We start from the raw sequence: 25639 nt of genomic DNA, 5'->3' as shown, positions 1-25639 counted from the left end.
TATATTTTAGTTAAAATGCACTTGTATTTAGTGCCATGTGATTATATCATGTCTTCTGTTTGTCTCTGTTTCTTCCACTGTGTTATTCTGGTCTCTAAAGCCAGATTTTTAATCTCACAGATCTGTTGCATTTATTCATTCATTCAACAAGCATTTACTGAGCACATTATCATTGCTTATGGGACTTTTTAAATCTTCAACTCCTTTGCATCCAATACCAAGAATAAGCAGTAAATCTAGCCATGGGATCCAGGCGCTCTGCTACTCAGTTCTTGTCATTCCACAAAAGCTCCCTCCACACAGAGTAAAAAGGCAAGGGGTATACGAGGCTCTCTCTCTCCCCTCGAATCTCATGTAAATTCTCACACCAACTCTATGACTTTGGTGCTGTTGTTATTTTCCCGGGAGGGAAGGGCTATTCAGGGACAGCAGGAAACTTTCGAAAGTGATGGATGTATTCACTACGATCATGACTGTTGTTTAACAGGTATGTAAGTTAAAACATAGCAAATTATACATTTTAAGTCTGTGAAGTTCCCTGCATGATACTTATACCTCAATCAAGCTGTTTTATAAAGGTTTTAGTCCATCACAAAAAAGTCGCTTTTGATAAGGTGTCATTTGCTGAAGGGAAGTCAATAATTTAGTGTTAAAAATATATATATGTCTTTCTGTGTTTCCCTTCATTTCTTGTCTTACCACATTGACCCCTGTTTCCCAGATTTTTGGTGGCTACTTTTTCCCATCTTCTCCATAGTTTCTTTGGTTCAAATTGCTTCATTTTGTTTGTTTGTTACAGGTATGATTTATATCGATGAAATTTACCTTTTCAGTGTACAGTCCTGTGTGTTTTGACAAACATACATATGTGGGACCACCACCACACTCAAGATAGAGAACATCTCCATGCCATAAATTCCCTTGTGCCCCTTGGAAGTCAGCCCTCTCCCTCAGCCCTAGCTCCTGGCTCCCACTGGTGTATTTTCTTTCTCTGTCGTTTGGCCTCGTACAGAGCGTCAGGGAAATGGAATTACGCAGTGTGTAGCCTAGGAACCTGCTTTCACTTGGCACAGAGCTCTCAGCCTCACCACTGTTGACCTTGGAGCCAGATCATTCTTTGTTGTGGGGTCTGTCCTGTGAATGATAGGATATTTAGTAGTATCCCTGGACTCTACCCACTAGAATCCAGTAGCATGTCCTCCCCCAACTGTCACACAATTGTGACTACAACTGCATACTGTCTGCTTAAAATACAACAATGCAGAAAAAACCCAAAGGAACCGAATGGGCACAGACCAGAACGCGGTTGGAACAGGCCCCTCTGGGATGAGGACTGAGCTGGTGCAAAGATGGCAGTTTCATTTTCCTTTGGAAGCATTTCTTCCTCTAGAAGAGACATGAATTATCAAGTCAACTGCTCAATCTGAATAGGAGGTTCCGCCAAAATATCTACTGCTGTTGAACTCCTACAATAACTACACTCAGGTGTCACCAAAAGGTCAGTGGCATGAAGAACGGTTCCTCTTACTCACAGGCAAGGTGAGCTTCTTGGTCTCTCTCCTGGTGTCTTGTGTGCAAACCAGAGAGACTATAGCACTAGCAGGGCGATTGGTGCTGCTCTGAGCAAGTGCGAGGAAATGAGGAAAGAAAGCGATGTCAGCCTTCTGCAAGTGGTGGGGCGCGCATAGCCATCTCGCCTCTCCGGTTTCCACTGTTTGCTTGTTGGCTCATTTGTGCATATTTCATGCCGTCTGTCTACCAACGGCCTGCACCCACTTAATTGTGTGTGACCACACATCTGCTGTGTGGTGAGCAGCCATCAATGCACTCTGGTGGGGGAGGGAAATGCTGTTCCAAATTCTGGAGCAGGGAATGGAGCTAAAAACGCCCTGTGCTTGGCCAGACAGAGTGCATTTGACATTCGTGCTGACTGGATGGGCGCATTGAAGTTTCTCTTTGGAACAAAAACACTTCTAGGGAAAGAGTTAGAGGAATCAGTCTTTGCATTTTCCTTTGGAGAAACACTGTTTATAATAATAACCATCACATGATTTTGCAAAGCTGCATTTGTTGACTGATTAAGTAAACAAGTGAATAAATTTAGTATACAGCTGGGCCAAGGCAAAACTGGGAAAGCGATAAAGCTGGTTATGAGTATTTCCAGACTCTATTTTCAGGAGTCCTTTTCTTGCTTTTTAACAATCAACAAATATTTAATGAGCAACTATTATACTGCAGGCCTCTTGCTGGGTGGTAGGAGTATAGGAATGGTTTATGTATATAAAAGCATTGCTTTGGACACTGATTATATTACAATTTAATTTGTCAGTTACACTTTGATAAAGCTGAAAAGAAAAAAGCTCAGGGATGATACAACAGTCTTCACCCTCAAATAGCTGACAGCTGTGTCCTGAGGCTAGCTGTGATGGCTGGATCACTGCGATGAATGCACAATAGAGGCACAGATGCAGCTCCTGCTCTTCATTGTCGGGCTCTGCGTTCTCATGTTGTATGGGTGACACTTTTAACTCTCTGGTGCTAGACCCCAGATTAATTCATTCAACAAATATATGTCATAACACTGTTCTAGACACTGAGCATGGCATATGAATGACAGAACAGAGGCCTGTTCAAGTGTAGTGGCATATAGAGCAGTGGACAAGAGAGGATAAAAATCTCTATCTCAGGGTCACAGTACAAAAATGAGTAAGTAAACTATATGGTAGGATCATATAAAAAGACATAAGGCAAGCAAGAGAAATAGGAAAGGAGAGGATTGGACCGCCCTTTTCACTGCTTTTCAGAGTAGTCAGAGAAGCCCTCATATTTGAACAAATATTGGAAAGAGTTGGAAGGTCAGGTATCTCTGGAAAGAGCATTTCTGACAGAGAAATCTGCAAGTTCAATGGTCCTGTGGTAGAAGCATGGTGTATGAATAACAGTAAGGAATTCTGTTTAAGGATAGTGGAGTAAGCTGGGATGAGAGCAAAGACAAGGTCCAGGTGTGGATGTCAGATGTAGAAGCGTTTGCAGGCTCCGAGAACTTAGGCTTTCATTCTGTGAGTGACGGCATGCGCTATGGTCTGAATGTTTGTGCTGAAATCCTAATGCCCATGTGATGGTATTAGGAGGTGGCGCCTTCAGGAGGTGATCAGGTCAAGAGGGCAGAAACATCACAAATGGGATTAGTTCCCTTAGAAAAGAGACCCCAGAGAGCTTCCTCGCCCTTTCTACTGTGGGAGGATAAAACAAGAAGTCTGTGGCCCAGAAGAGGGCCCCCACCAGACCCTAGCACTTCATCTTCAATTTCCAGCCTTTATTTCTGGCATTTATAAACCCCCCATTCTGTAGTGTTTAGTTATAGCAGCCTAAACAGACTAGGATGGCATGCATGCTTTTGGACTGCTTGGAGCATAGCTCCTCTGACTTACACTAACAGGAACTCACGCTGACTGCTGCATTGAGGATAAGCTGTAGGGAGCAAAACTGGATGAAGTTAGGGTACTCTTAAAGTATTCAGATGTCATAGGATGGTGGCTTTGACAAGTGGAGAGGATGAGAAGTGACTGGGTTTTATACACATTTTTAGGTAGTACCATTGGATTTATTGACAGATTGGAAGTAGGGTGGAAGAGAAAGAGAAGAATAAAAGATGATGCCAAGACCATTGGTCAGAACAACTGGAAAGATAGAATTTCCATTTACTGAGATGGGAAGACTCTGGGAGAGGAAGGTTAAAGAGGAGGGTCAGGAGTTTCACTCATTTTTTAATACGTGAAGGTTATGAATGAAGCCTATTAGTAATGAAAGTGCTGACGCCCAATGGGCAGGTGGTTAGAAAAGTCTGCAAATCAGAGGAAGGTTCTGGGCTGCAGACGGGGAACTGGGAGTCCCCAGGGCACACAGATAGCAGGAGCGAGGGTGAGACTGCAAGGGAGTGAGTACAGACAGAGGGAAGACAAGCTCTGTGGACTCAACTCTGGAACCTGCCAACACTGGGAGCTTGAGGAAACTGAGAAGGGCAGTCAGGGACATAAGGGGAATTGTCTTGGAATTCAGGAGAAAATAGGTTAAGTAAGGTGGGGTCTGGAACTGTCCACTGGCACCATTAAGGTCATTGTCAACTTGATAAGAGCAGTTTGTGAAGTGGTGGGATGAAGGTTGAGTGGAGGTGGTTCAAGAAGAACGGGATACAGACAACACTTAAGGAAAGTTCTGCTGTGAAAAGAAGCGGAGACATGGGGGGGAGGCCAGAAGGAGATGCATAGAAAGAGACTTGTTTAGAAGGTGGAAGAAACTCCTGAATAGATATGCAATGGTACTATAGAGTGTTGATGCACGAATTGGATTTGTGAAGCCCTGACTTTAAGATTATGTAATAGGGTGCTGCAAAAATAATTAGGGAGATTGGGTGGTAACACAGAATACTTATGAAATAATGTTCTGTGGTTTAAAAAAATTAGAAGAAACAAAATAGGATGGACATATAAATGCAAAGGTGTAAAATTAGACCAGCACATGAACTGAGATGTGAGGGAAACATGCAGCATAACAGTTACTTTGAAAGCAGCAATTATGGGCAATTTTTTTCCTTTTTCAATTTTTAGTCATTCTATAATATTTCTGTTGATATTATAAAAGTATTTTTTAAATGAATTGAGTCAGTGTTTGTAACCTCACACCTTTTGAGCATGGTGATGGGAAGAAAGACTTTGTGCAGATAAAATTTATAATGGAATTTAAAGTTGATCCATTTGATTTGTTCATTCAGTGAGTGTTTGTTAACCACCTGCTATGCTTAGGCACCTGGGATAAAGCCCAGGTTTTGGTGAACAGGGCAGCTAGAGGTCCCAGTTCTCAGGTTCACACTCTGGTTATCAGAGAGCACAGGAGGCAGCCCAGCAGACTTGAAGGATGGAGAGTTTTTTATTTCCAACAACTGTTGTGTGCTGCTCACACCTGCCCTTTGGGTACAGAAAACCTTGACATAGAACTGGAGGATTACCACCCAGAGGGACCATTGCAATAACTGGTCTCCTGCCTTCCTGGCCCCTCCCTATGCTCCAGATCGATCTTTCTGCTAAGATTCCACAGGGTTGGCCTGCCTTGGCTGTGAGTCTTGTGTTGGCATCACCCATTCTCCCAGCTACAATGTAGCTTTGTGTGCACATGGAAAATTCCTTTCCCAAGGCTATGCCTAGCACCAAAGTTTGTGTTCCCAACGACATTGCTAAATCACCTCCAGATCCCTGGCTATATCATCTCCAGGGGCTATCCATCAGTATGCCCGTTTTATGACAACAATAATCCTTGGAAAACAGCATGGAAACATGAAATAGCAAACTGCTCATGATGATTTTTAGATATTCCCTAAATTCAATCTTGGGACTACTCAACAGTAGATGGTATACTTTGGAGCTCAAAGGTACTAGAGACCGTGGAAATAACAACTTGCTCACGTCTCTTAGGGAAAATAAGAAATAGTGCCAAGACAAGAATAAAATGCCACTCATATATGTGGAGAAGCACCATGGTAGGGGAAAGACATGGGCTGCAGCATTAGATAGACCTGACTTAACACCTTGACCTCATTGCTTATTTGCTGTGCAACTGGAGCCAAGAACAACCCTCATATGCACCTCAGTTTTCTCACCTATAAATGAGAATAAGGCCATTGTCATCAGGAGTAAAGGAATTAAATATAAAGTATGTGACATTTTGGAGGTGTTTCATCAAAGATGATTTTATTATTTCCTCTGCACTCTTACAGAAGTTATGGTATTAGCGATGTGAGCAGGGTTTGTGCCTAGGTGCACATTGCATGTGAGGATGTGGTCCAAGCTATTGTCCATCCGTGTATGACTGGATGTAGCTGGTAAAGGAGCTGGTTTTCAGAACAGCATTCTGGTGGAAGGAGAATGAGAAGGCAGTTTGGTGATATGTTCCTAGATGGGCAAAAGGTGAGTCAGCCTTGGATATTGTTTCCTGATCCTGTCCCAGAGATGTGAGTTTGAGGAGGGGCTGCAGGAAGATGCAGAATGAGTTGTTTTTATAAAGAGCTGTGTGATACAGAGAACTGTAGAGTGCAGAGGGCAGCTCCTACTTCTGAGATGGCTGGTAAGGTGCCATCTCCTGGAGGGCTCAGGGGTGCACAATATGCATCAAAGGTTTGCAGCACTGAGATGGTGAAGACTGGGTAGCATTCTCAGTGGGAGAAGCACTCCTTTGCAGTGGCTTTTGAACATCACTTTGGAGGGCTGGGCAGTCTTTCTTGAGCTCACATGAGATACAGCCGGGGATGCAGAGAAAGTACCAGCAGGACGGTGAGTGGACCAGGACTCCTGCTCTACTGAGCAGGGACAATATGCAGGTTGCTGCCATGAATGTGCCCCATGAGCTAGTGCTGGGCCTCTGCCCTGGACTCATTCCTTGCCGATCCCACTCTGCCCTGCGTGACAGTGGGCTGCCCTCACAGGCTGTGGGTTTGAGGCCCCTTAGCATGGGCTGAATGTCTGTGTGCCCCTCAAATTCCTATGTCGAGATTGTAACCCCCAATGTGATGGTATTGGGATGTGGGGCCTTTGGGAGGTAAGTATGGAGGACAGAGCCCTTATGGATGTGATCCCTGTCCTTATGAAAGGGACCCCAGAGAACTGTCTGTCAGTCCTTCTGTCATGTTGGACACAGGAAGAAGACAGCTGTGTATAAGCCAGGAAGCAGGCTCTCACCAGACATCAACTCTGCCAGTGTCTTAATCATGGACTTCCCAGCCTCCAGAACAGTGAGAAATAAGTGTTGTTTAAGGCATCCAGGCTCTGGGTATTTCTGTTATGGTGGCCTGAACTGACCATGAGCCCCTGTAGCAGTGGGCTTCTGGCCAGGTGGAGCCAATGAGAGGCACTTGCAGGAGACAGAGGATTGGAAGAAAGGAAGAAGCTAGTGTCTGGGTAGCTTCTCCAGCAATGACTCTGTCTTCTCTGCGGCTTTAGCTCATGCCAGTCAGGTCCGTCGTAGCTCTAGCTTGCACAGAGTCACTATGGTCCCTGGGCTTTGTAACTTGGCCTCTTCTTTTGCCAATCTGGCCTTGAGGTGGCAGTGACTCTCTGCTGTTGCTCAGCCCTGGGTTGCCTCACTGGCCCCTATTTGGCTCTGCTCGTCTGTCACCAGTATAACCAATTTGCTCTGTTGTAGAAACTGGAAGTGGTGTCTGTTTTCCTGCCTAGACTATATGGCTACACCACCAAGTTTCCCATAGGCTGAGGAGGACTGAGGACTCTCAGGTTATACCTATTTTGATGTATATGTAAAATGAAGGAAGAAGATGTTGTTAATTTAATGAGATGCTGAAAGTGACGCCGACTTGAATTATTCAAGTCTTACTAATCCAAAAGTCTTCCTACCCCAACATCCCCAGGAAATAGCACACTCGTTCCAAAAACCCAACAAGATGATTCTCTGGTCTTTCTTCCCTCAGCTTGAGCTCATGTGAACTCTGACTCGCATGGTTTGCATCCCACTGAGGTTAGGGCATTCAATTCCATTTCAGTTTTGCTTCCTTCTTGTGGGTAGACAGTTACAGTAATGGCTCCACATGGAGCCAGAGCTCCCTCCCTGGACCACACCCTGGTGGAGTCCCCTCCCACACTGACTTGGAGCTTGGCATGCACCATGTTTCTCCTAATGGGACAGCGAATGTAACACAAGCAGGGACTAGAAAAATGATTGTGAGTGGAGCCCTCGCCTCTCTTGCTGCTTCTAGGATTCAACCACCATGTGAGGAAGCTGAGGCTGGTCTCTGGAGATGCATGCCCAGCTAATGGCCAGAATCAATTGCTAGAAAAGGAAGGCCATCTTAGACTATCCACCCCATTTTGAATTGCCAAATGACTGCAGCCAGATGTTCCCAGGTGCAGAAGAACCTTCCAGCTGAGCCCAGAGTAAACACTGACTCCCATAACCCTGAGTAAATGAAGTGGTGATTGTGTTTGGCCACTGAGTTTTGGGGTCGTATGTTATAAAGCAAAGGCTAATTGACACAATTTTTTCTACCTTTTGTCCTTTCTACCAACTCGCCAGCACTTTCATCCTGTTAATCAACCCTTCTGGAAGACAGTGCCCCCTGCCCTCACTGAAGGTGCCTCAGCTGACCTTTTACCAAAGGAAACTCACCTGCCACCCAGCAGCATGAGTTACATGAGCAAAGATCCAGTAGTCATCACTCTACTGCTTCCCTTCAAGAGTTAAGCCCTGACTTCATAGCATGCGAAGTTTCCTCTAAAAATTTTTTTTGGAAAAAAATGTGGTTTTACTTCCAAATGATGTTCCAAAGCTCTCTGGCTCACCAAGGAGTAATCCCTCAGCTGGAAACACAGAGGTGCTGCTATTTTAGTACGGCACCAGGCCTCTAGCTTCTTGATTCTGCCACGGCTATCCATGCTTTTTTGTGGAAAATGAAATCAACTGCCTGAGATAGAGACCACCCCAAAGGGGTATTTCAGACAGGAGAGGCCCTCTGACTTCCTTCCATTCTGCCTCTTTCTACTCAATGCCATAGTACCCCAGCCAAAGACAGATCTTCTCGTTTTGGAGCAGTGAACTTCTAACCTGCTGAAGTGGAGGCCCATCTGTGGTCCCTGACCCGCTGGCCTCTCCGCACTCGTCCTAATTGTTCTCTGATGAAGGCTGAACGTAAGCCTATGTAACACTCCAAAAATGCATGGCTGGCCGACCAAGTATTAACAAGAGAGACAGTTACGAGAAAACAATATGCCTGTTTGCTCAACCTCCCTTTCTGCCAGCAGACGGATTCTGGAAACTTTCCCACTCTCCAAAGGAAGAGGTGCTTTGCTAATCCTGCCAAGTGTCAAAAGGGATAGCACTGGAACAGCTTCCTCTGGCTAGTGCTGTTTTTCAGATGCTCCCTTGGTAGAAACTCCTGTGGATTTGGTACATAAAACACTGTCCCTGGCTCCAGTGTGATGAAGGGTTGCTTCTGAGGGAACTAGTTGCCTTTTCTCTAGCACTGCTCTTCCCTGAAAGATTAGCTGTGCAAAGGTACCTGAGGAGAGTCAGAGGCCACCACCTCAGGTATTAGAGATGTCTCACTGGCCACAAGGAAAGAGACTGGGGTTTGGAGTTAGGCCACCAGGTTCAGTGTCATTGGTCTAAATGTCAGCTGTGACCACCTCTCAGGAAATGCATTCAGAATCCAAGATTCCTACGCCTTATTAATCTGGGTCAAAGAAGGCTCATGATGACAGTAGCGGACCTGGCACCACTTGCTTCTCTCCCTCTACCCAAAGTTCCAGAATGTTCCCTTCTGGTCTCTTGTCTTCCAGGACACCTTCCTGGTCCAGCTAAATCACCCCTGGAATCTGCTTATCTATTCCTTCCTCCTTGGTGCCCCCACTGTCCTGGACATCCTCCTGTGGAGAACTTCTACACTTGGTTACATTTGTTTGCAGGCGTGTTTTCTTCTAATGGACTCCGGGCCTCCTACAAGGAGAGGACATGTCATATTCCATATCCCCAGCTATCAACCCAACATGTGTACTTAGTAGGCACTCAGTAAATATCTTCCTTTTCCAGTTAACTCAGAGAAGACAGCATGCTCAAGGTCACCCAAAGGATGAGTGCTTCAGCTTGGTTCTGGACCAAGGTTTGTCTTAATTTAGGGCCTGTGCCATTCAATACTCCACCTGGCCCCCCCAGTTAGTGACCTCTGCATCTCCACCACACACATGCATGCACACGACACACATGTCATAAAATAGCATGGGTAGAATTACAGAGCATCAGAGATGGAGGCAATGTAAGACATCATGAAAACCAACTTGTTGTTTAACAAATAAGGAAACTGAGGCCAAAGAGATGAGATCATTTGTGTGAGTAGACATGCTTTAGACCAACATTACAATTTGGTCTTATGCTATTCCTGTTCATAATCATATGCAATTTAATTTAACCTGTAGCCCCATGGAAGATACATAGCTGAGTGATGCACAGTCCCTGCCATCAGATCTCAGTGTAGTTGGGAGAGAAATGCAAACAAGGCCAGAAATATAGGAAAGGACATGAGGGATTCAACGTGGTTCAGGCCCTCGGAAGAAGGAGAAATCATACTGACTGAATAAAGTCAGGAAAGGCTTTGCCCAGCAGGTGATATTGAGATAAGCCGTGGCAAAAGGCTAGATGAATGGAAGGTCAGGCGGAGGCACAGCACGTGCCTGACTCAGAGGTGGAAAAGGCAGCCTGGGTATCAGAGGAATGGTAACCTGTAAATTGGCCTAAGGTGTGGGCTTTGTCTGAAGATACACGACAGCAGGTGAGGCTGCAGGGGAACTGGGGGGTGCCTCAGGGTGACGACAGCAGGTAGGAAACAAATGTGTCTGCACCTGGTGTCTCAGAGGAGAGAGGCTGCTGACAAGGCCCTTCGAGAAAATGAGAAGGAACCAAGACCTGGGGATTTACGAAAGAGCAAGAGAAAAAGAAAAGTGAAGTCATTTGGAACTGATGAGAACAGAGCTCTTTAGATTGCAAGAGAGGGAGGGGGGATCCCACTTTAAGGCACTAATATGCTTTTCTCTTTGTTTCCCACTGTGGGCTTCACCCTTGATATCCATGTGCTTACCGCAGGAGGCATGACTGTGTGTGTGCGGTGAGGACAAGGAGAAGGACGTGGGTGGGGGATGTCTGTGCAGATTCATATAGGTTATGGAAGGAATTCCAAGAGGAAATCCAGGTAATGTTCAGTTTTGGTCATTCATAATAGGATTATGCAGAAAATTCCAGCCTTAGGAATCAGACCATTATCTTGAGAAGGGATTTTTCCAAATTATTCTTCTTCCTCCCTTAGGTTATTAAGACTAAGCCTGAAGCTCAGAGGAACATACCAAAGCCAGTCATTTATGGATCACAAGTGTCAGAAAGGAGGAAATAGAAGTAAAAGAAAACACACCCTTTTTCTGTACCTTAGAAATTTAAAAAAAAAGAGGAGGAAGTGGACAGACTCAGATTAGCCACACAGCAGAATGGCCCTGCTGTCCCCATCTCTGGGCCTGCAGAGGGAGGGTGTTAGAGAAGTGAGTGTCGCTCCCGGTACTCTGGTAGGAAGCTGCCCCATTAGAACTCAGGGCCCAGCCACAGAAAAGGAGCCCTGGGTCAGCCTGGGGGAGGCCTGCAGGTCAGCTTCTGTAGGCCACCCCCAGTTCTACGGAGTGAGATGCTAAGTTGGGAGCCAATGGGCCCGACAAAGGGTGAGCTGTTTTGATACAAAGAGATCTCCCCGCCATGTCTAAGGAGCAGACTTTCCAGCTAAGACTGGAGAGCCATTGGAGAGAGCTATGGCCCAGCTGAGGCTGAGGGACACCAAACTGCCACCAAGAGCACTGCTTGGTCTGTAAGAACAGGCCACAGTTACAGTACTGGACGCCAGGAGGTCAAGTAAGGCCCAGGCAAGAAAAAGGACATCTCCGCAAAGAACAGAGGATAGCACATATCCAAGAGCCTTTGTGGGGCCAAAGAACCCGCTGCTCCGGGGGCCGTGAGGGGAGCAGGCCCCCCTGGCCCCACCCACCTGTGACTCTAGGGTGGGAGGCTGAGGGGAGCAGGGGCTATCAGAGATGTGGAGTATTTTTCCTAAAGATTGAACAGTATCTGAAGGATTTAAAATATCAGCTCAGACTTTAACTGGAATTGACATTTAGTTTATCCTCCCCATCCCACTAACTAGTGGGTGGGGCTCAGAGGAGAAAGACCAGATTAGTTCTGAGCGAAATAATGATACTCTATTTTCCCTTCACATCGGGAATGTGGTAAGTTGTATTTGTGCAACCTGGCTGCTCTGAGGTCTTGGGACTTCAGCGGTGTTCCTAAGCCGGACTCTTCTGGCCCGGCGAGGGGGAAGGTCCCGTGGCTGCTCTCACATGGTGGGCTCTGAGCGGCGGCCTCCCTGCAGGCTGCAGGCCCCCCACTCAGGTCGTGCTGAGGGCTGAGGCCTTGTGGAAAGCAGCCTGAGCCAAAAGAGGGGCCTCAGCTCCCGAGGTGGGGGCGGGGGGTGGCGCTGGCGGGGGGCGGTGAGGAGAGGAGGGAATTGTGCAGTAGTGGCAGGTAAAGAGGCAAAAAAAGAAAGGAAAGTAAGAAGCTAGAAAGAGGCGTAGGAAGATAGGTGTGGGCTTGGCGTCCAGAAGAGGAGCCGGAGCTGGGCCGAGGGCTTTGCCGCGTGCCCAGAGTGTGGAAAATGGCCCGTGGTGGTGCTGGGAAGCCAGAGTGCCCTGGGTAGGGGTAAGCTACAAACTGGGGAAAACCTCCAGTCTGAGCTTCCATGGACAGAGGAGGGCGGAGAGGGCAGGAGCAGTCTTGTCACCAAGCCCTGAGCGCGCACCCCGGGAGAGGGGCAGACGCAGGGCTTGGGGAGGGGGTCCCCCCCGAGTGAGGCCCAGGGGGCGGGCTGCGGGCCTCCGCCCGCTGGGGCGGTTGGGCGGGCACGGACAGCAGGGCAGGGCAGGGCAGGGCAGGGCAGGGCTTCCCCGGCTGGGCCCCGGGGCTCCCCGGGAACCGGCTTCTCTCCTCGCAGCCCCTCCTGGGAGCCGAGCGGCGGCTTTCCGCGGGGCGCTGCTGCCCCCTCCCGGGAGGCGCTCCGCGGCCCTTGCTGCTCCGGGAGCCGCGCGGCCCGCACTCCGGGCCTGGGGCGAGGGCGGCGGGCGCCAGGCGGCCCCTCCCAGGCGGCCGGCCGCGCTCCTCCTGGCCCTCCTGTGCCTGCGCTCTTAGTCACTTAGTCCGCGCTGGCTCCGGGGGTCCGCCCGTGTCTGCGCCAGCGGTTCCCCGGCTTGTCCCGCACACAGCGGGGCCTGGTGGTGAAGGGGGCGCGCCCGCTCAGACGGCTGGCTAACACCCCTGCTCCACTGGGGCCCGCCGGTCCTCAGGCTGCCTGGGCCTCGGGTGCTCCCTGGTGAACAGGGATGAGGCTTGGCACCAGGCCGGCACTGGGTGCGTCTCAGGGACAGGGATCCTCACTGTTCGCCGCCTCTTCCCCACTGTCTCTCTGCCTCCTCTGTCCACGGAAGCTCAGACTGGAGATTTTCCCCAGTTTTTCAGCGTACCCCCACTGGGCACTGGCTTCCCAGCACCACCATGGACCACCTTCCATGCTCTGGGCACGCAGGAAAGCCCCAGGCCCAGCTCTGGGTCCTCTCCTGGACATTAGTCCCACACCTACCTTCCTAGTCTCTTTCTAGCATTTCACTTTCCTTCCTTTTTCTTCTCCTTATTAACTGTATAACTCCCTCTCCTTCGCACAGACTTTCTCCCTGATCTGTAATTCTATTTCCCTTTCCACTGAGCACGCTCTGCCTTCCAGACCCATCATCACCCTGAGTTGGATGGCCCTGGTGACCCTTAGTTAACCCTGAGGTCTCCAGTGACTTCTGTACCCCTCAACCCAATGCCCACTTCTCAGACCTTATGTGATGGCTCAGCATCATTTGGTGCTACCTACGTTTGGTTCAGCATATCCTCTCTCCTTTGAATCTCCTGGGACACTCAATCTACTTTTCTTATGACCTTGAACCTAGTCCTCGTCAGTTGCCCTGCTGGCTCCTTTTTGCCCACCAGCATCAGCCACAGGGCTCCCTCTTGACCTTCTCTCTGCATTCCACACTCACCTGAGGGCTGGGCTTTCCTCCCCCGGGGCTCCAGCTGTATACCCCGGGCAGTCTCCAGTCCAAATACTTGCCCCACTGCCCATGCACATCAACACTGGTCATCTGCATGCGGACAGCAAGAACTACTACCAGCTCTACAGGTCCTGACTGTGTCTCTTCCCAAGCTGGTTCTTCCAGACAAATCTACAAGACTGTCTTAACACATTTTTGGCTCTTACTCTCCCCTCCTATCATCCAACCGGCCTCAGCATTCTGTTGATCCCTTCTTATTAATGCCGGGATTCTTGTCTGCGGAGTCAAAGAATGAATTTCGCCAACACCCAAGGTAGGAGAGCCAGAGAGAGGCTTTTATTGAGAGATACAGTGAGAGAACAGAGCTCCTGGCTCACGTCAGGAGGGGACAAGAGAGCCGGTGATCGTGCATTGTCTGGGGTTTTATAGGCAATTGAGGATTTTGGGGAACCTGAAAAAAAGGCTTAGGGGTGTGGACTTGTTAAGCGGTTCCTGAATATTTAGAATTAACTTAACACAAGGAACTTCCTGCTCTGATGATTTCTCTCTGAGATACCAGCGTCTTGGTCTGGGAGCATATCAAACAAGGCCACCTGCCCAGCCCCCAAGGTGGGCTGAGGTATTGTTTGCTAAAGAGTAAGAATCTTACTTCTTAACTTCCTGGGTGTTAAAATGCAATCTTATCTTTAAGGTGGAATCCTTCCTGCCTTTTACTGTGTTATTTACAGCTGGGTCTGCATGCTAAATTAGTTGCCCAGTTTGCAACATCATCTCATCAGATCTGAAGGAGGAAAGACAGCACATAGGCCTGGGCCTCTTAGCATGCTAAAGTGAATCTTACACATGATTACAAATGATTAGCATGATAAACACATGTGCTACTCTTCTTTATCTGGGGAATATTAACTGATCTCACTGAAGAATGACTTTAGAGCTTAACACAGAGTTTTGGGAGGGGGGTTTCCTTGCATGTAGTGACACTGCTCTGACTGTAAATATCCTGCCCTGCTTTTTCTGGAAGCCCGCCCCCTATTCTGTCTAAGCCCACAGTCCCTGTCTCATTATTTTACTTACTGCCTAGAGTCTATAGTTCATTGCCACGGATTCAATAACAATTTAGTGGGTGCTTACTGTGTGCCAGTACTGCTTTGAGCATTGTGCACATATGGCCTCGCTTAACACGCTTAACAATCTTGCAAAAATAGGAAAGGACTGAGGCACTGAGAAGTCGTTCGCTCAGGGTCATGTAGCTAATAAGTGGCAAAGCCCAGATGGGACCCCAGGTCTTGCTGACAGCAGAGCCCTTGTTTTTCAACATTTGTACAGCATTGTTTCAGGATCACAGCATTCCTTGCACAGATTGTCACATCATCTCTCTTACTTCCCTGCCTTCAGGCTTCCCTCCCTTCAGTGTAGCTATCAACAAGATGACTTCTACTCTGTTGCTTCCTAAAACTAAAATTCAATACTGAGACTCTCCTCAAATCCTTTCAGTGACCTCTGTTGCTATTCAGCTAAATACACTCTGGAGCCGCCTCCTACCCTTTTACCCAAACTATTTCCCACTTATCTTTCATAATCGGCAGGGAATTGTCCCTAGATCTCCAACTGGATTTGGTGATATATCAGTTAGGACTAGATTCAACAACATATAACAGACACCCCAATTCATGGTGATTAAATAAAACAGCTAATTCTTCCCTCTGAAAGAGTTTGGAGTACGCAGTTCAGAGTTGGTATGGTGGCTCTACTTTATCACCAATGACCCAGGATCCGTTTATCTTTCCACCATTCCTAAGATTGGGTTCCATCTTTAAGATCACTTCGTGGCCTCAATATGGCTACTGAAGCTCTGGCTACCACAGGACATTCCTAGCACCAGGAAGGAGGAAGGGTCAAGGGCTAAAGCATATGCCTTCCATCTTTTTTGGCTGATTTAATAAGCTTGCCCAGAAGTTTCAATCAATGACTTCTGCTTATATATCTTTGGTTTCTCAAAAGAGAAATCAGAAAATGCATTTTTTGAGTTGGATACATTGGTAACCCCAATATTACTGAGGTTCAGTTAGTGAAAAAGAAGGGACGAATGGATATAGGATAGACAACTAGATGTTTCTGCTCAGATTTCCTTCCTGTAAATCCCCCTGGAACACCTGATTATGTCTGCCATTGCTTTCTCTGCATGTCAGTGGAAATATCTGCCTGTTGATTAGGATCATGCCAGTCTGAATATTCAGTGCAGAGGATAACACCAGGAACACGGTAGGTGCTCAGTACAGGTTTGCTATTGAATCCACTCTATATTTAAAGAAGTTACAGAACTCTGGTTCACAAACCTATCCCCAGATTTGATCACTATACCATAGTCATGTAAGCGAATATTCTTTTTCTTAGGAAATACATGCTGTAATGTTTATGGATTAAGGTCATGATGTCTATAATTTACTCTTAAATGGTTCTACAACACTAATCATAGGTGTCATAGATATAGATATTATATATGTATATGTAGTGTATTGATTAATATGTAGGTAGATCACAGAGAAAGCAAATGTGGGAAAATGTTAACAACTCATGAATCCTAGTGAAGATTTATGGTAGTTCATTGTTTTATTGCAACTTTTCTGTAGGGTTCTTTTTACAAAAATGTGAAGTTAAAAAGATCACAGAACTCTAGAATTTGAGACTTATAAGGAGGACTTGTTAACTGTGTAGTCTATTTTCTCAGAGAGACGATTTGTCTTTCCTAAGGCACAGGCTCCTCTGGTCTTCTTCAGCCGTAGTAATGGTTTAACTTCTTATGTTTGCCCACAATCCCTTCTCCACAGAGCTTCGGGCATGCTGTTCCCTCAGCCTGGAATGTTCTTCCTTCCTCTTGTTGTCAAATTCCTTCTAATTATCCTTCAGATCATTCAAGTGTTGCTTTTTCCAAGAAGCCCTCCTCGACTCTCCTGATTGTGTCAGAGTCCCCGTTATAGGATTACTAAAATCCTGTGTTTTTCTTCATCAGCTCAGCAGAGTTGCACTTCTGCATTACCTAATGTGATTGATGCCAGCCTCCTCTACCACAGTGACCATTAGTAACAGCCCATCCTCACAGTCCATGTGCCAGGTCCCATCCTAAGCCCTACATAGAGTGAAAGTCCACTGCAAGTCCCACATGCACGTGTCTAGTGGGTCAGATCTCTTTCCCAACCTGTATGTCATACTTTAAACTGGCTATGTCCCCTTGGATGCCACACAGGCACCTAGCACTTAGCATGCTCAACACTGAACTCCTCATCTTTCCTCACAGGGGTTCTTCTCCTCCGCCTCTTACAACCCACCCAACCGCCCCATCTCACACTGTGTGCATCCTCGACCCCTCCCCCTCCCTCTGTGGTCAAAGCCGCTCTACCACCAAGTTCTGCTCCTCTGACCTCTAAAGTATCTCAATTCCTCCACTTCTCTCCCTCTCACTATTATTACTCTTTCAGGCTGCTCTTTCTCTGCCTATGGCCAACATTACAGCAATAGGATTTCACTGGATCTTTCTGTCTCTGTTCTGCTCTTTACCTCATATCCATTACACTGAAGCCAGAATTACCTTCTAAGTCACCAAGTTCACCATGCCACTCCCCTGCTGAAACCCAGCCTGGCAACTTGGTGAGCTAAACTAACTTGGAGACCCTCACAGTATAAACACCTAGAAATTCAAACACATAAGGGAGTTTGTAAGGAAGATGAGTGCCCTCATGTCAAAAATGAAGAGGGCACTGGAAAAGAGAGAGGTTAGCACACGAGTAATTGGCACATGAGTTGATGCCAAACTGCAGCCTTGGCAGTGACCATTAGACTATGAATGGGCCCTCCTGGTAGGGGGCTGGGTTGTATCCAAGGGGCACAACAAAGTGACACATGAACCTCCACATTTGCTCTTTAAATCTGCCCTTTAGTTTCTACTTTAGCTTTGATATTTGGAAATCCAAATATTCAAATGCTTTCTTCAATGGCATCCTGACATCCTTGAATTTTTATATCATCAATAATCTACCAATTTACTCACCAATTTCACCAGTTTTTCCACTTAGGTCCTTTTTCTTTTCTGGAATCCAATCCAGGATACTATATTGCATTTAGATTTATTCCATTTTTAGGTATGTATTCTTTAATCACCTCTTCATGTGATGATTTTGTAATAACACATTCTATAGACAGAATAGAAAAAGAAAATCAGTTTTCCTTCTTTCATGGTTAATCAAATTTGCTTTCTATTTTAGATTTTTTTTCTTTCAGCTTTATTACTCTTTCTTTTTAAAGGCACATAAATATTTCAGATTGTCGTCAACTTTCGGAAAACCTCTAGAAATTTCTTTCACATACAAGCTGTAAATATATAGTGTGTTTATAGTTGTATGTGCTTTCTGCCGCCTGCTACTTCTATAGCTTTTCTTCTTCCTTCCTAATTACAACCCTTAAATAGAATTCGTGCCTCATATCAAATTTACCGAGTATCATAATTCTTCCAAGTGGTAAAGATACCTCAAGACAAATGCTGGGCATAGAAGCCACAGGGCATAAATATGCAAAGAAATAAAAAGCTAACCATTTCAAACAATAAGGCTTCTCTCTCACTTACCAACTTTACATTTCCCTGTATGGCCCCAGAAGATGACTGGTTAGCCAGAGACGGTTAAGATTCCTCAAGGGGGGAACAACCTAAGACAGGCACAGTCGCAGGGGGGTCATCAGGTGAGAAATTGGGGATCAACAGAGGTGAGGCTTAGAACCTCACCCCCCCTGTTCTGAGAGAAATCTTCTGCATACGTGGATGTTTTATTGCCCTTGTCTAGCTTGGATTAACACATAGTCTACAGGCACACACCTGATCATCTACATTTGCTCTCTTACAACACTAAACTATGTTTTCTACCTTTATCTTGTATCTACCTACCACTTCAGCATTTTATTAAAAATAATAATAATAAAGAGAGAAATGTGGTATCCACATATAAATCAAGTATAAAAATTAAATGAGTATTCATATTTGAACTGACTCTTTATAGTTCATAATGCATGAGCAAAACCGAAGGTTTCTGTGATGGCTGCCCTTGTACTGTTCACCATGTAAGAACTTATTCACTATGTAAGAATTTGTTCTCCATGTAAGAACTTGTTTGTTATGCCTCAGAAGATTGGAGACTGACGAAAATTAGGCTTGGGGTGGATTAATGATTGTGCATTGAGCATTGACTCCCCTATACAGAATTTTATTGTCGTTAACAACCATTTGATCAATAAATATGAGAGATGCCCTCACAAAAAAAAAAAGTATACACTTCCAATGGTAAAATAATAAGTAACCGGGATGTAATGAATATAGTCAAGATATTGTAACAACTTGGTATGGTGATAGCTGGTACCTAGAATTGTCATGTATATAAATGTTGAATCACTATGTTGTACACCTGAAACTAATGTAATGTAATACCGTGTGTCAACTACCCTTCAATAAAAAAATAATTATCTAAAAAAAAAAATAATAATAATTGTATGTGCTGAGTTCTGCATTCTCAAATATATTCTTGATTGAAAATCCCTTCTATTTTGACCAGGCATTAAATAAGAATGAACAGTTTTACCTTTCTGTATTAGAAGAATTTTTCACAGTCTACAAAATATAGATGGCTCTATATATCTGAAACCTTATTTCTCTACCATACACATAATTTTGGTATTGGGCATTATAGGACTTTTTGCATTTCCACCCAGTCTCTGGAACTATGTGCCAGGCAAGGCAGCATGTGGATGGTAGGAGAATTTCTAGATGCCATTCCAAAATCTTCACACCCAGCAATAATTGAACTATATAGGGAAATGACTACAAACCACCTAATATATCCCATGAAACTCAAAGTCAATGTACGGTGACTCATCTTCCTCCCAGCCACATCCCCAAAAGGCCATGGTCATTCCGATGTCACCAATGTGAAGAAAAGTTGGAAAAAATTATAGTCCATTTAAAAATGTTATTTTCTAGATTTTGTAATATTTGTTTTATTTGCTCTCTAAATGTTGCTGTGGTTTCTTTTCTCATTGTCAATATTTACTTTCATTCTTAATTTTGTGTTTCAAGGTTTGAATTGTTTTTCCTAAAGAGAGGGCAAAACTGCATAAGCTTAGGCCCCAACAAAACCACATCCACCCTGGACTGAGAGAGTCCCCCATCACAGACATCAGTGAAAAGCTACTAAAAGGTGACCTTCAGTAAGCAGGAAATTGAATTCAGAAAAAAGAGGTGGGATTCAAGGGGCAATGAAACAAGTAAGTTAGTTCAATAATAGTGATAACAACAAGCGATTCCTTACTGCGCTGGCATGCAACATGAACAAGTGTGGCTGACCAAGTCCTATAGATCTGGTCTGTGTTGGCCTCCAGCTTTATCAGGCCACCTGCTGCTGACTGGCCCTGACCCTCCTCCCCCTGCACTGGTGCCAGGGGCACTCTCACATTCTGTTCTTGCTCTCTGCAAAACTCTTCCCCAGCCTTGGGAAGGAAGATGGCTCCCAGGCAGCCATACTGTCACACTCCCTTGCCATGAACTCTTTACATCTCCAGTGGACTGTCGCCTCCTGAGACAGAAGCCGGAGCCTGGCTCGTTCCCTGCTACACCCCCACACTGAGCACAGAGCCTGAAGCAAGTAGGCAATCTGCAAATATTTGCTAAATAAATGGATTAACAGCAAATTGAGAGTTGAACAAAAACCTTTTGCTTCTCAGCCCTGTCATTTCAACTAATAGGTATTAATATTAGCCTACTCCCCCGCTTTAGAAGCATAGCTGAATGAAAACCATCCAGCCTCTTGCTGATGACTGTGTCCTTCCTTATGTCATCTTAGGTTACAGTAGATGATATAGATATGGTACCCCTCCCATATCCCCTCAACCTACCCTGGAAGTGACCCCGCCTGTTCCACACTGGTCTAAGGCTTCGTGTCTCTGCCTGAGCACATTCTCTGGCTGCAGGAGCATGCTTGGAAGTCACAGGGAGTTAACTTGCCAATGGGGACCAGCTTCCTTGCCTACCAGCGGGTCCATCTGTGCATATCTCCCATAGCCTCTCACACGGTCCCCAGCAGGACTGAGCTCCAGATGCCCAGAGTCACTTCCTCTTTCCCTCACATGCTTCCTGGGCTCACCTGCTGATGAAACAACCTTTGCTCAGGCTCCAACTCAAGGCCTGCAAAGACACAGAGCCATTGGCATAGTCACTACCAGTCGGGGCCCACCAGTGTAGCTGTAGCAGGTACAGGAGACTGGGTACAATTCTGATTGACACCAGCATATAGTTCTGGAAGACAGTGGTTTGAAAAAGAAATTTCAGAAATGTGTGAATTTTGATAGAGTAAATATTTCATCTAAAAGTTTCAGGAGGTTTCAAACTTCAAAAACTGGGAGATGACAGTCCTAAAAGTGGAACAGTTTATAGACCATTCAGAGGGAGAAGAGCATTAAAACTCAAAGTGTTGGTTAACAGAAGTTTCACTGGAGTGACTCAAGTATGGAAGTGCTTCTCCAGCCAGCATGTTGGCTGTTCTGCATATAACATTGGCAGCTGAGCACCGGTGACTGTCAGAGACTCAGGCTGGGACCTAGTAAGTTCCAGGATGCTTAAGAAACCTGCTTCTGCTGCCTACATAAATCCTTAGTATTTGAAAACAACCAGGACTACTTCAGGCTGTCTCTGTCCTCTGACTCATCACACAGAGGCAGGGCTGCTGGAAATAAGCCTCCAAGAAGGAAGACGAGTGGTCTCCCCATTGCTTGGTTTGCATTTTGCTCATCTAGGAGGAGAGAGACTTCTTCTCAGCCCCTCCCAAGGCCTTTCCAATGCCCTGGACTCGGGGTCACCTAGCCAGGAACAAGCCATCTCCATGGACATCTCTCCCCATAGGCAGAGGAGCTCAGCCAGGGGCTTGGCAGGTTCCCAGATTGTAAATATTTCTGCATTTCCCAGGAGGCTTCAGACTCCAAACTGCGGCATGAAAGAGGAGTCTTGAGAGCTGAATGGCTTATAGACAGACACAGAAAGATTGGAAGGGTAAGTCCATCTCTGGACTTGGTTGTCTGGAGAGACAGAGGCTGCTTCAGGAAAAGGTTTCCAGAGAGGACCGACGTGCACAGATGGTAAAGCCATCAAGGGGAGGCAGTGCCAGAGACCAGCACAACGGGTGCCCTGTGTGCTGTCTGGGGACTTTTGTGTTTATATGTTTGTGATCCCTGATCCCCTGAAATCCTAAGCTGGGGTCTGCTAAGAAAAATAACCTGGCTCATATCGGCATTCCTCCAGCTCCACTTGAAAGTTTGAAAAACCTTTGGCTAGGAAAATAGCCTCAGGGAGCCAAGGCTTTCTGCACTCTGGTGAAGCCCTAGACCCAAAACACACATAAGAACACTTTGCTTTGAAAGGCCTGCAGTATTCCTATCTGAGTCATCTGAAAACAAATAAAAAGAAACCTAAACAAACAAACCTAATTGTGCACAGAAACACGGCCAGGTTTCCAGCCTGGCTTCCTATCTGTTTTCATTAGTCAGAAGCCAATGTATGCAGTTTTCATGGTATCCAGAACAAGAAAAATATTAAAAACAAATTGCCAAGGTATCTCCCCCTTCCCTCCTTCCTCCATGGTGCAGGGCACAGGCCAAGATCCTGACTTCTCTCTGCCTTGGCTTCCGAACCTCTTCCCTTCAGTCTTAATGGATAGCTGCCTGCTTACAGCCTGCTGCTCATGGTCGACCAGCAACCCTGGTTGACAGTGACATCTGTGAACATCAGCAATTATTGGACACTCAGATGAAATTAAAAAAGAAATGTCTAGAGTCTTGAGATATTGTTTTTACCAATAGTGCCACTGGTTTGAAAATCAGGCCTGCCAACCCCAGTTCACCAGCAGAGCCCTGCCCGTTGCTCTTTGCCAGCATCTGCTTTTCTTTTTCTTTCTTTTACGTATGTCACCATGAAGTAGGCATTCCATTGCAATGGGTATCTCTTGTTTTTGCCCAGTTTCCCTTCTGGTAATACCATCTAATTTTTCTTTGCAGAATCAATCCTACCCCCCACCAAATTTTAGTCCCTGTAGTTTGGTTGGGGGTTGCCTCCCAGCCTGCTTCAGGAAGGTGTGGTCAAGGTCTGTTCCATCCATCAGCAACAGCAGTGTAGGGATGGACACAAAACCCAGTTTACGCTTTTGAGACACAGCCTGGGACATTTGCAAGGACAACTGGGGAAGAAGCCCACTTACGTCATGGTTGTTATGCTGACAGGATTAAGCGTGAAGATGCTGGTGGGGAGAGCTTGTCTGACAAGCAGAGCAGAGCTGAGTGATGGAGCAGGATAAGAATTCATTGCATAAATCTGAGCATCTGGCTACAGCCATGACTGAAGACCAACTACCCTGGACTTTTCTGTTATATAAACAACTAAGACCCCCATTTTGCTTAAGCCACCTTAAGTTGGGTTGTATCTTGCAACTAAAAGAGTCCTAAAATACACATGCGTGCACACACACCTTTCAAAATGCCATGTGAAATTAAGTTTTTGCATCTTCCAGTGAACTACTACTTATTTTTTTTATTTCAGGGGGTGATCTTCTCAAAAGGAAGATGTGTATGTGTGTGTGTGTGTGTGTGTGTGTGTGAGTTTTAGTTTCAGTTAAATGTCACAGGGAAGTCCAGAAGACAATCTACTTTAGCCCTGAATACTATGAGAAAAATTGCCTCTGTCACCTCTTAGTGTAGTAAAAGATGAATGAATTCTCTCACCTAACTCATTCTTGATACAAAGAACAAAATAACGTAGAAATTACTGAGACATTTCTTTGTACTCCTTGGCTTATTCTGATGTGCAGTTCCAGGCATCCTCTGCGAGGCTGGAGGGACATCTCAGTGCCAAGATGAGTGTAGACCCAAAGCATGTGAAAAGCGACAGAAACAAACTCTTGCCAGACAAAACCAAGGCCACCCAGTGACACACAGACAATACTGGGGGGACAACTGAAACTACAGGGCTAGTATTTTGCTTTCCTTTTTCAATATGCCATGAATAGTTGGGGACTTGGCCTCTTGTCCCCTCCTGATAGCAAATGTGAAAAGGAGCTCATGTGAACCCCTTTACCCCAATTCTGTGGTGGACAGCGAATGTCAGGATGGGGTGAATGATGGCATGCAGAGATGGAAAAGGGACCTGAGGAGTCGGGCTAAGTGATTAGAAGGATGAACAAATTTTTAAATCATTGGTTTTGAAAGTATTCTGTATCTTTCTTAAAGGAGTTCCATCAGAGCTTGGTTCAAATGCCACCTCCGGGAAGCCTTCCTTCACCCTTCCATTAGAAATTATCATTCCCTCCTGTTGCTCATGCACAAAACTCAAAATGCTTGATAATAGAAGTAGTTGTAAGAAGATGGAGAAAATGTTGACTCACAAAAATCTTCTTGAGGAAGACACCAGAATAGATAATTTGATAAGTCTTTGGGATAAGGGAAGGGAAAGGATCTCATAGTGCATGGCTGAGAAGCACAAGACGGTTCCTGACTTCTAAGCAGGATGGTCCAGTTCTGCTAATAGAAGAAGAAATATTTTGATGTGGGGGAGCTGACAGAGAGCAGTGCTGCTTTGCATGACAAAGAGGAGGAAGGGAGCCAGTGAGGTTTGGGGCTGCTCCACAGAAGGGTGGTGGGGGGAGGAACAAAACACTCCTGGAGGTGAGGATAGAGGAGGAACTTTGAAGACTGGAAACATCCCGCTGGTTGTTTAAGCTGGTGACTGTGATGTGTACCATGTCCCCCTCTTTTTATTTCCCTTATGAAGCTTCCCATAAAATCTCCACTGCTCACAAGCACATGTGTCTGATGTGGAACTCTGAAGGGGAAGGATTCTGGGTGCAGGGTGACACAGGCCAAAGCAGAGAAAACACGCGCAGTCATAAACCTGAAGTTTGACTTGGTGTCTGGATTCTATACCTGCAGCCTCTCCCAGGAGAAAATTAAACTCTGGGAGAAAGGGGCCATTTTCAGTGGTTTTAAAATCTTCACCTAGATGAATTAATGACCTAACTGACAGGGAAATATCTGCAACAAAAATTACGGCCTGAGTCAGAGAAACCATTGTTAGGGACTTAATTCCTGGGGCTCAATATATATTGTGACCATTATCAATAGGCACATGAGTATAAGGCAAAGACCAGGCAGATCCTAGCCGCTGGAGCTTGAGCTCCAGTTGGACTTTTATTTTTATTTTTGAATTAGGACATAGTTAGAGTAGGTTGAAGCATGTCCTTTGGTAATCTCCTACACTGGCTCTGGACTGACCTTGACTAAGTTTGGCTAATGACATTGACATTAGCAAACAGACCCATGAAAAGTCCTTGCAGTCCCTGCAGCTCCTCCGAACCCCATGGCTGCCCACCATGTGAGTCAGCCCGGGCTTGCCTGCTGTGTGACGGGAGACCCAGACACCAGCAAAGCCATCACCACTCCCCTGACACGAAGCCAACTGCCAGACACCAGGGGGAGGCCATCTGAGGCCATCCAGCCCCAGGGGAGCCAGTCCAGACCCAAAGAACTGACCAGCCATCCCACAGAGTCACAGGAAAGATGAAATGTTTGTGCTTTCCGTCCCTTAGTCTGGGAGTGGTTTATTACCCAATAGAAACTGACTAATAAACCATTATCTCATTTTATTGGTTAGGAAACCAACGCTCAGAGATTGAGAAAATTGGCTCATGTCAAACTTCTAGTTAAATGGTGGAGCTGGGACTTGAACCCAGGTTGGTCTCCTGCAGCCTCTAGTTCCTTACCATGTAGTCTTACAGCCTCCCTCCATCTGAAGGAGCTTACTTTCAAGCCTAAGGCACAAGCCCACCTGTCAGCACTGGGGATCCCACCATTAAAACAGGCCCAACATCAGTGCTGACATGAGGCTCAAGTGC

The 25639-nt window shown here is 46.0% G+C and overlaps 2 long non-coding RNA genes across 4 annotated transcripts in view; one reads left to right on the top strand and one right to left on the bottom strand.

Annotated features, from left to right (window-relative positions):
* The window catches only part of LOC118920119 (uncharacterized), a 48531-nt gene extending 34776 nt beyond the window's left edge, over window positions 1-13755 (bottom strand). For both annotated transcript variants that reach the window (XR_008997704.1, XR_008997705.1), the window contains exons 1-2: window positions 13662-13755; window positions 1297-1386 (exon numbers count right to left, since the gene is read on the bottom strand). This is a non-coding gene — a long non-coding RNA (uncharacterized LOC118920119). The remainder of the gene's footprint in view (window positions 1-1296; window positions 1387-13661) is intronic.
* LOC130683773 (uncharacterized) overlaps window positions 1-23327 on the top strand; it is a 32176-nt gene extending 8849 nt beyond the window's left edge. Inside the window, exons 2-4 of one of the 2 annotated variants that reach the window (XR_008997708.1) lie at window positions 15863-15935; window positions 19789-19976; window positions 23293-23327. This is a non-coding gene — a long non-coding RNA (uncharacterized LOC130683773). Of the gene's footprint in view, window positions 1-15862; window positions 15936-19788; window positions 19977-22346; window positions 22533-23292 lie in introns of those variants that run through there. The other variant, XR_008997706.1, reaches the window with a different exon arrangement.
* The last annotated feature ends 2312 nt before the right edge of the window (window positions 23328-25639 follow it).

This window comes from Manis pentadactyla, chromosome 5, assembly GCF_030020395.1.
Source record: "Manis pentadactyla isolate mManPen7 chromosome 5, mManPen7.hap1, whole genome shotgun sequence".
NCBI classification, from domain to species: Eukaryota; Metazoa; Chordata; class Mammalia; order Pholidota; family Manidae; genus Manis; species Manis pentadactyla.
Note: the sequence above shows the minus strand (reverse complement) of the source record. Positions and strands in the feature narration are given on the sequence as shown.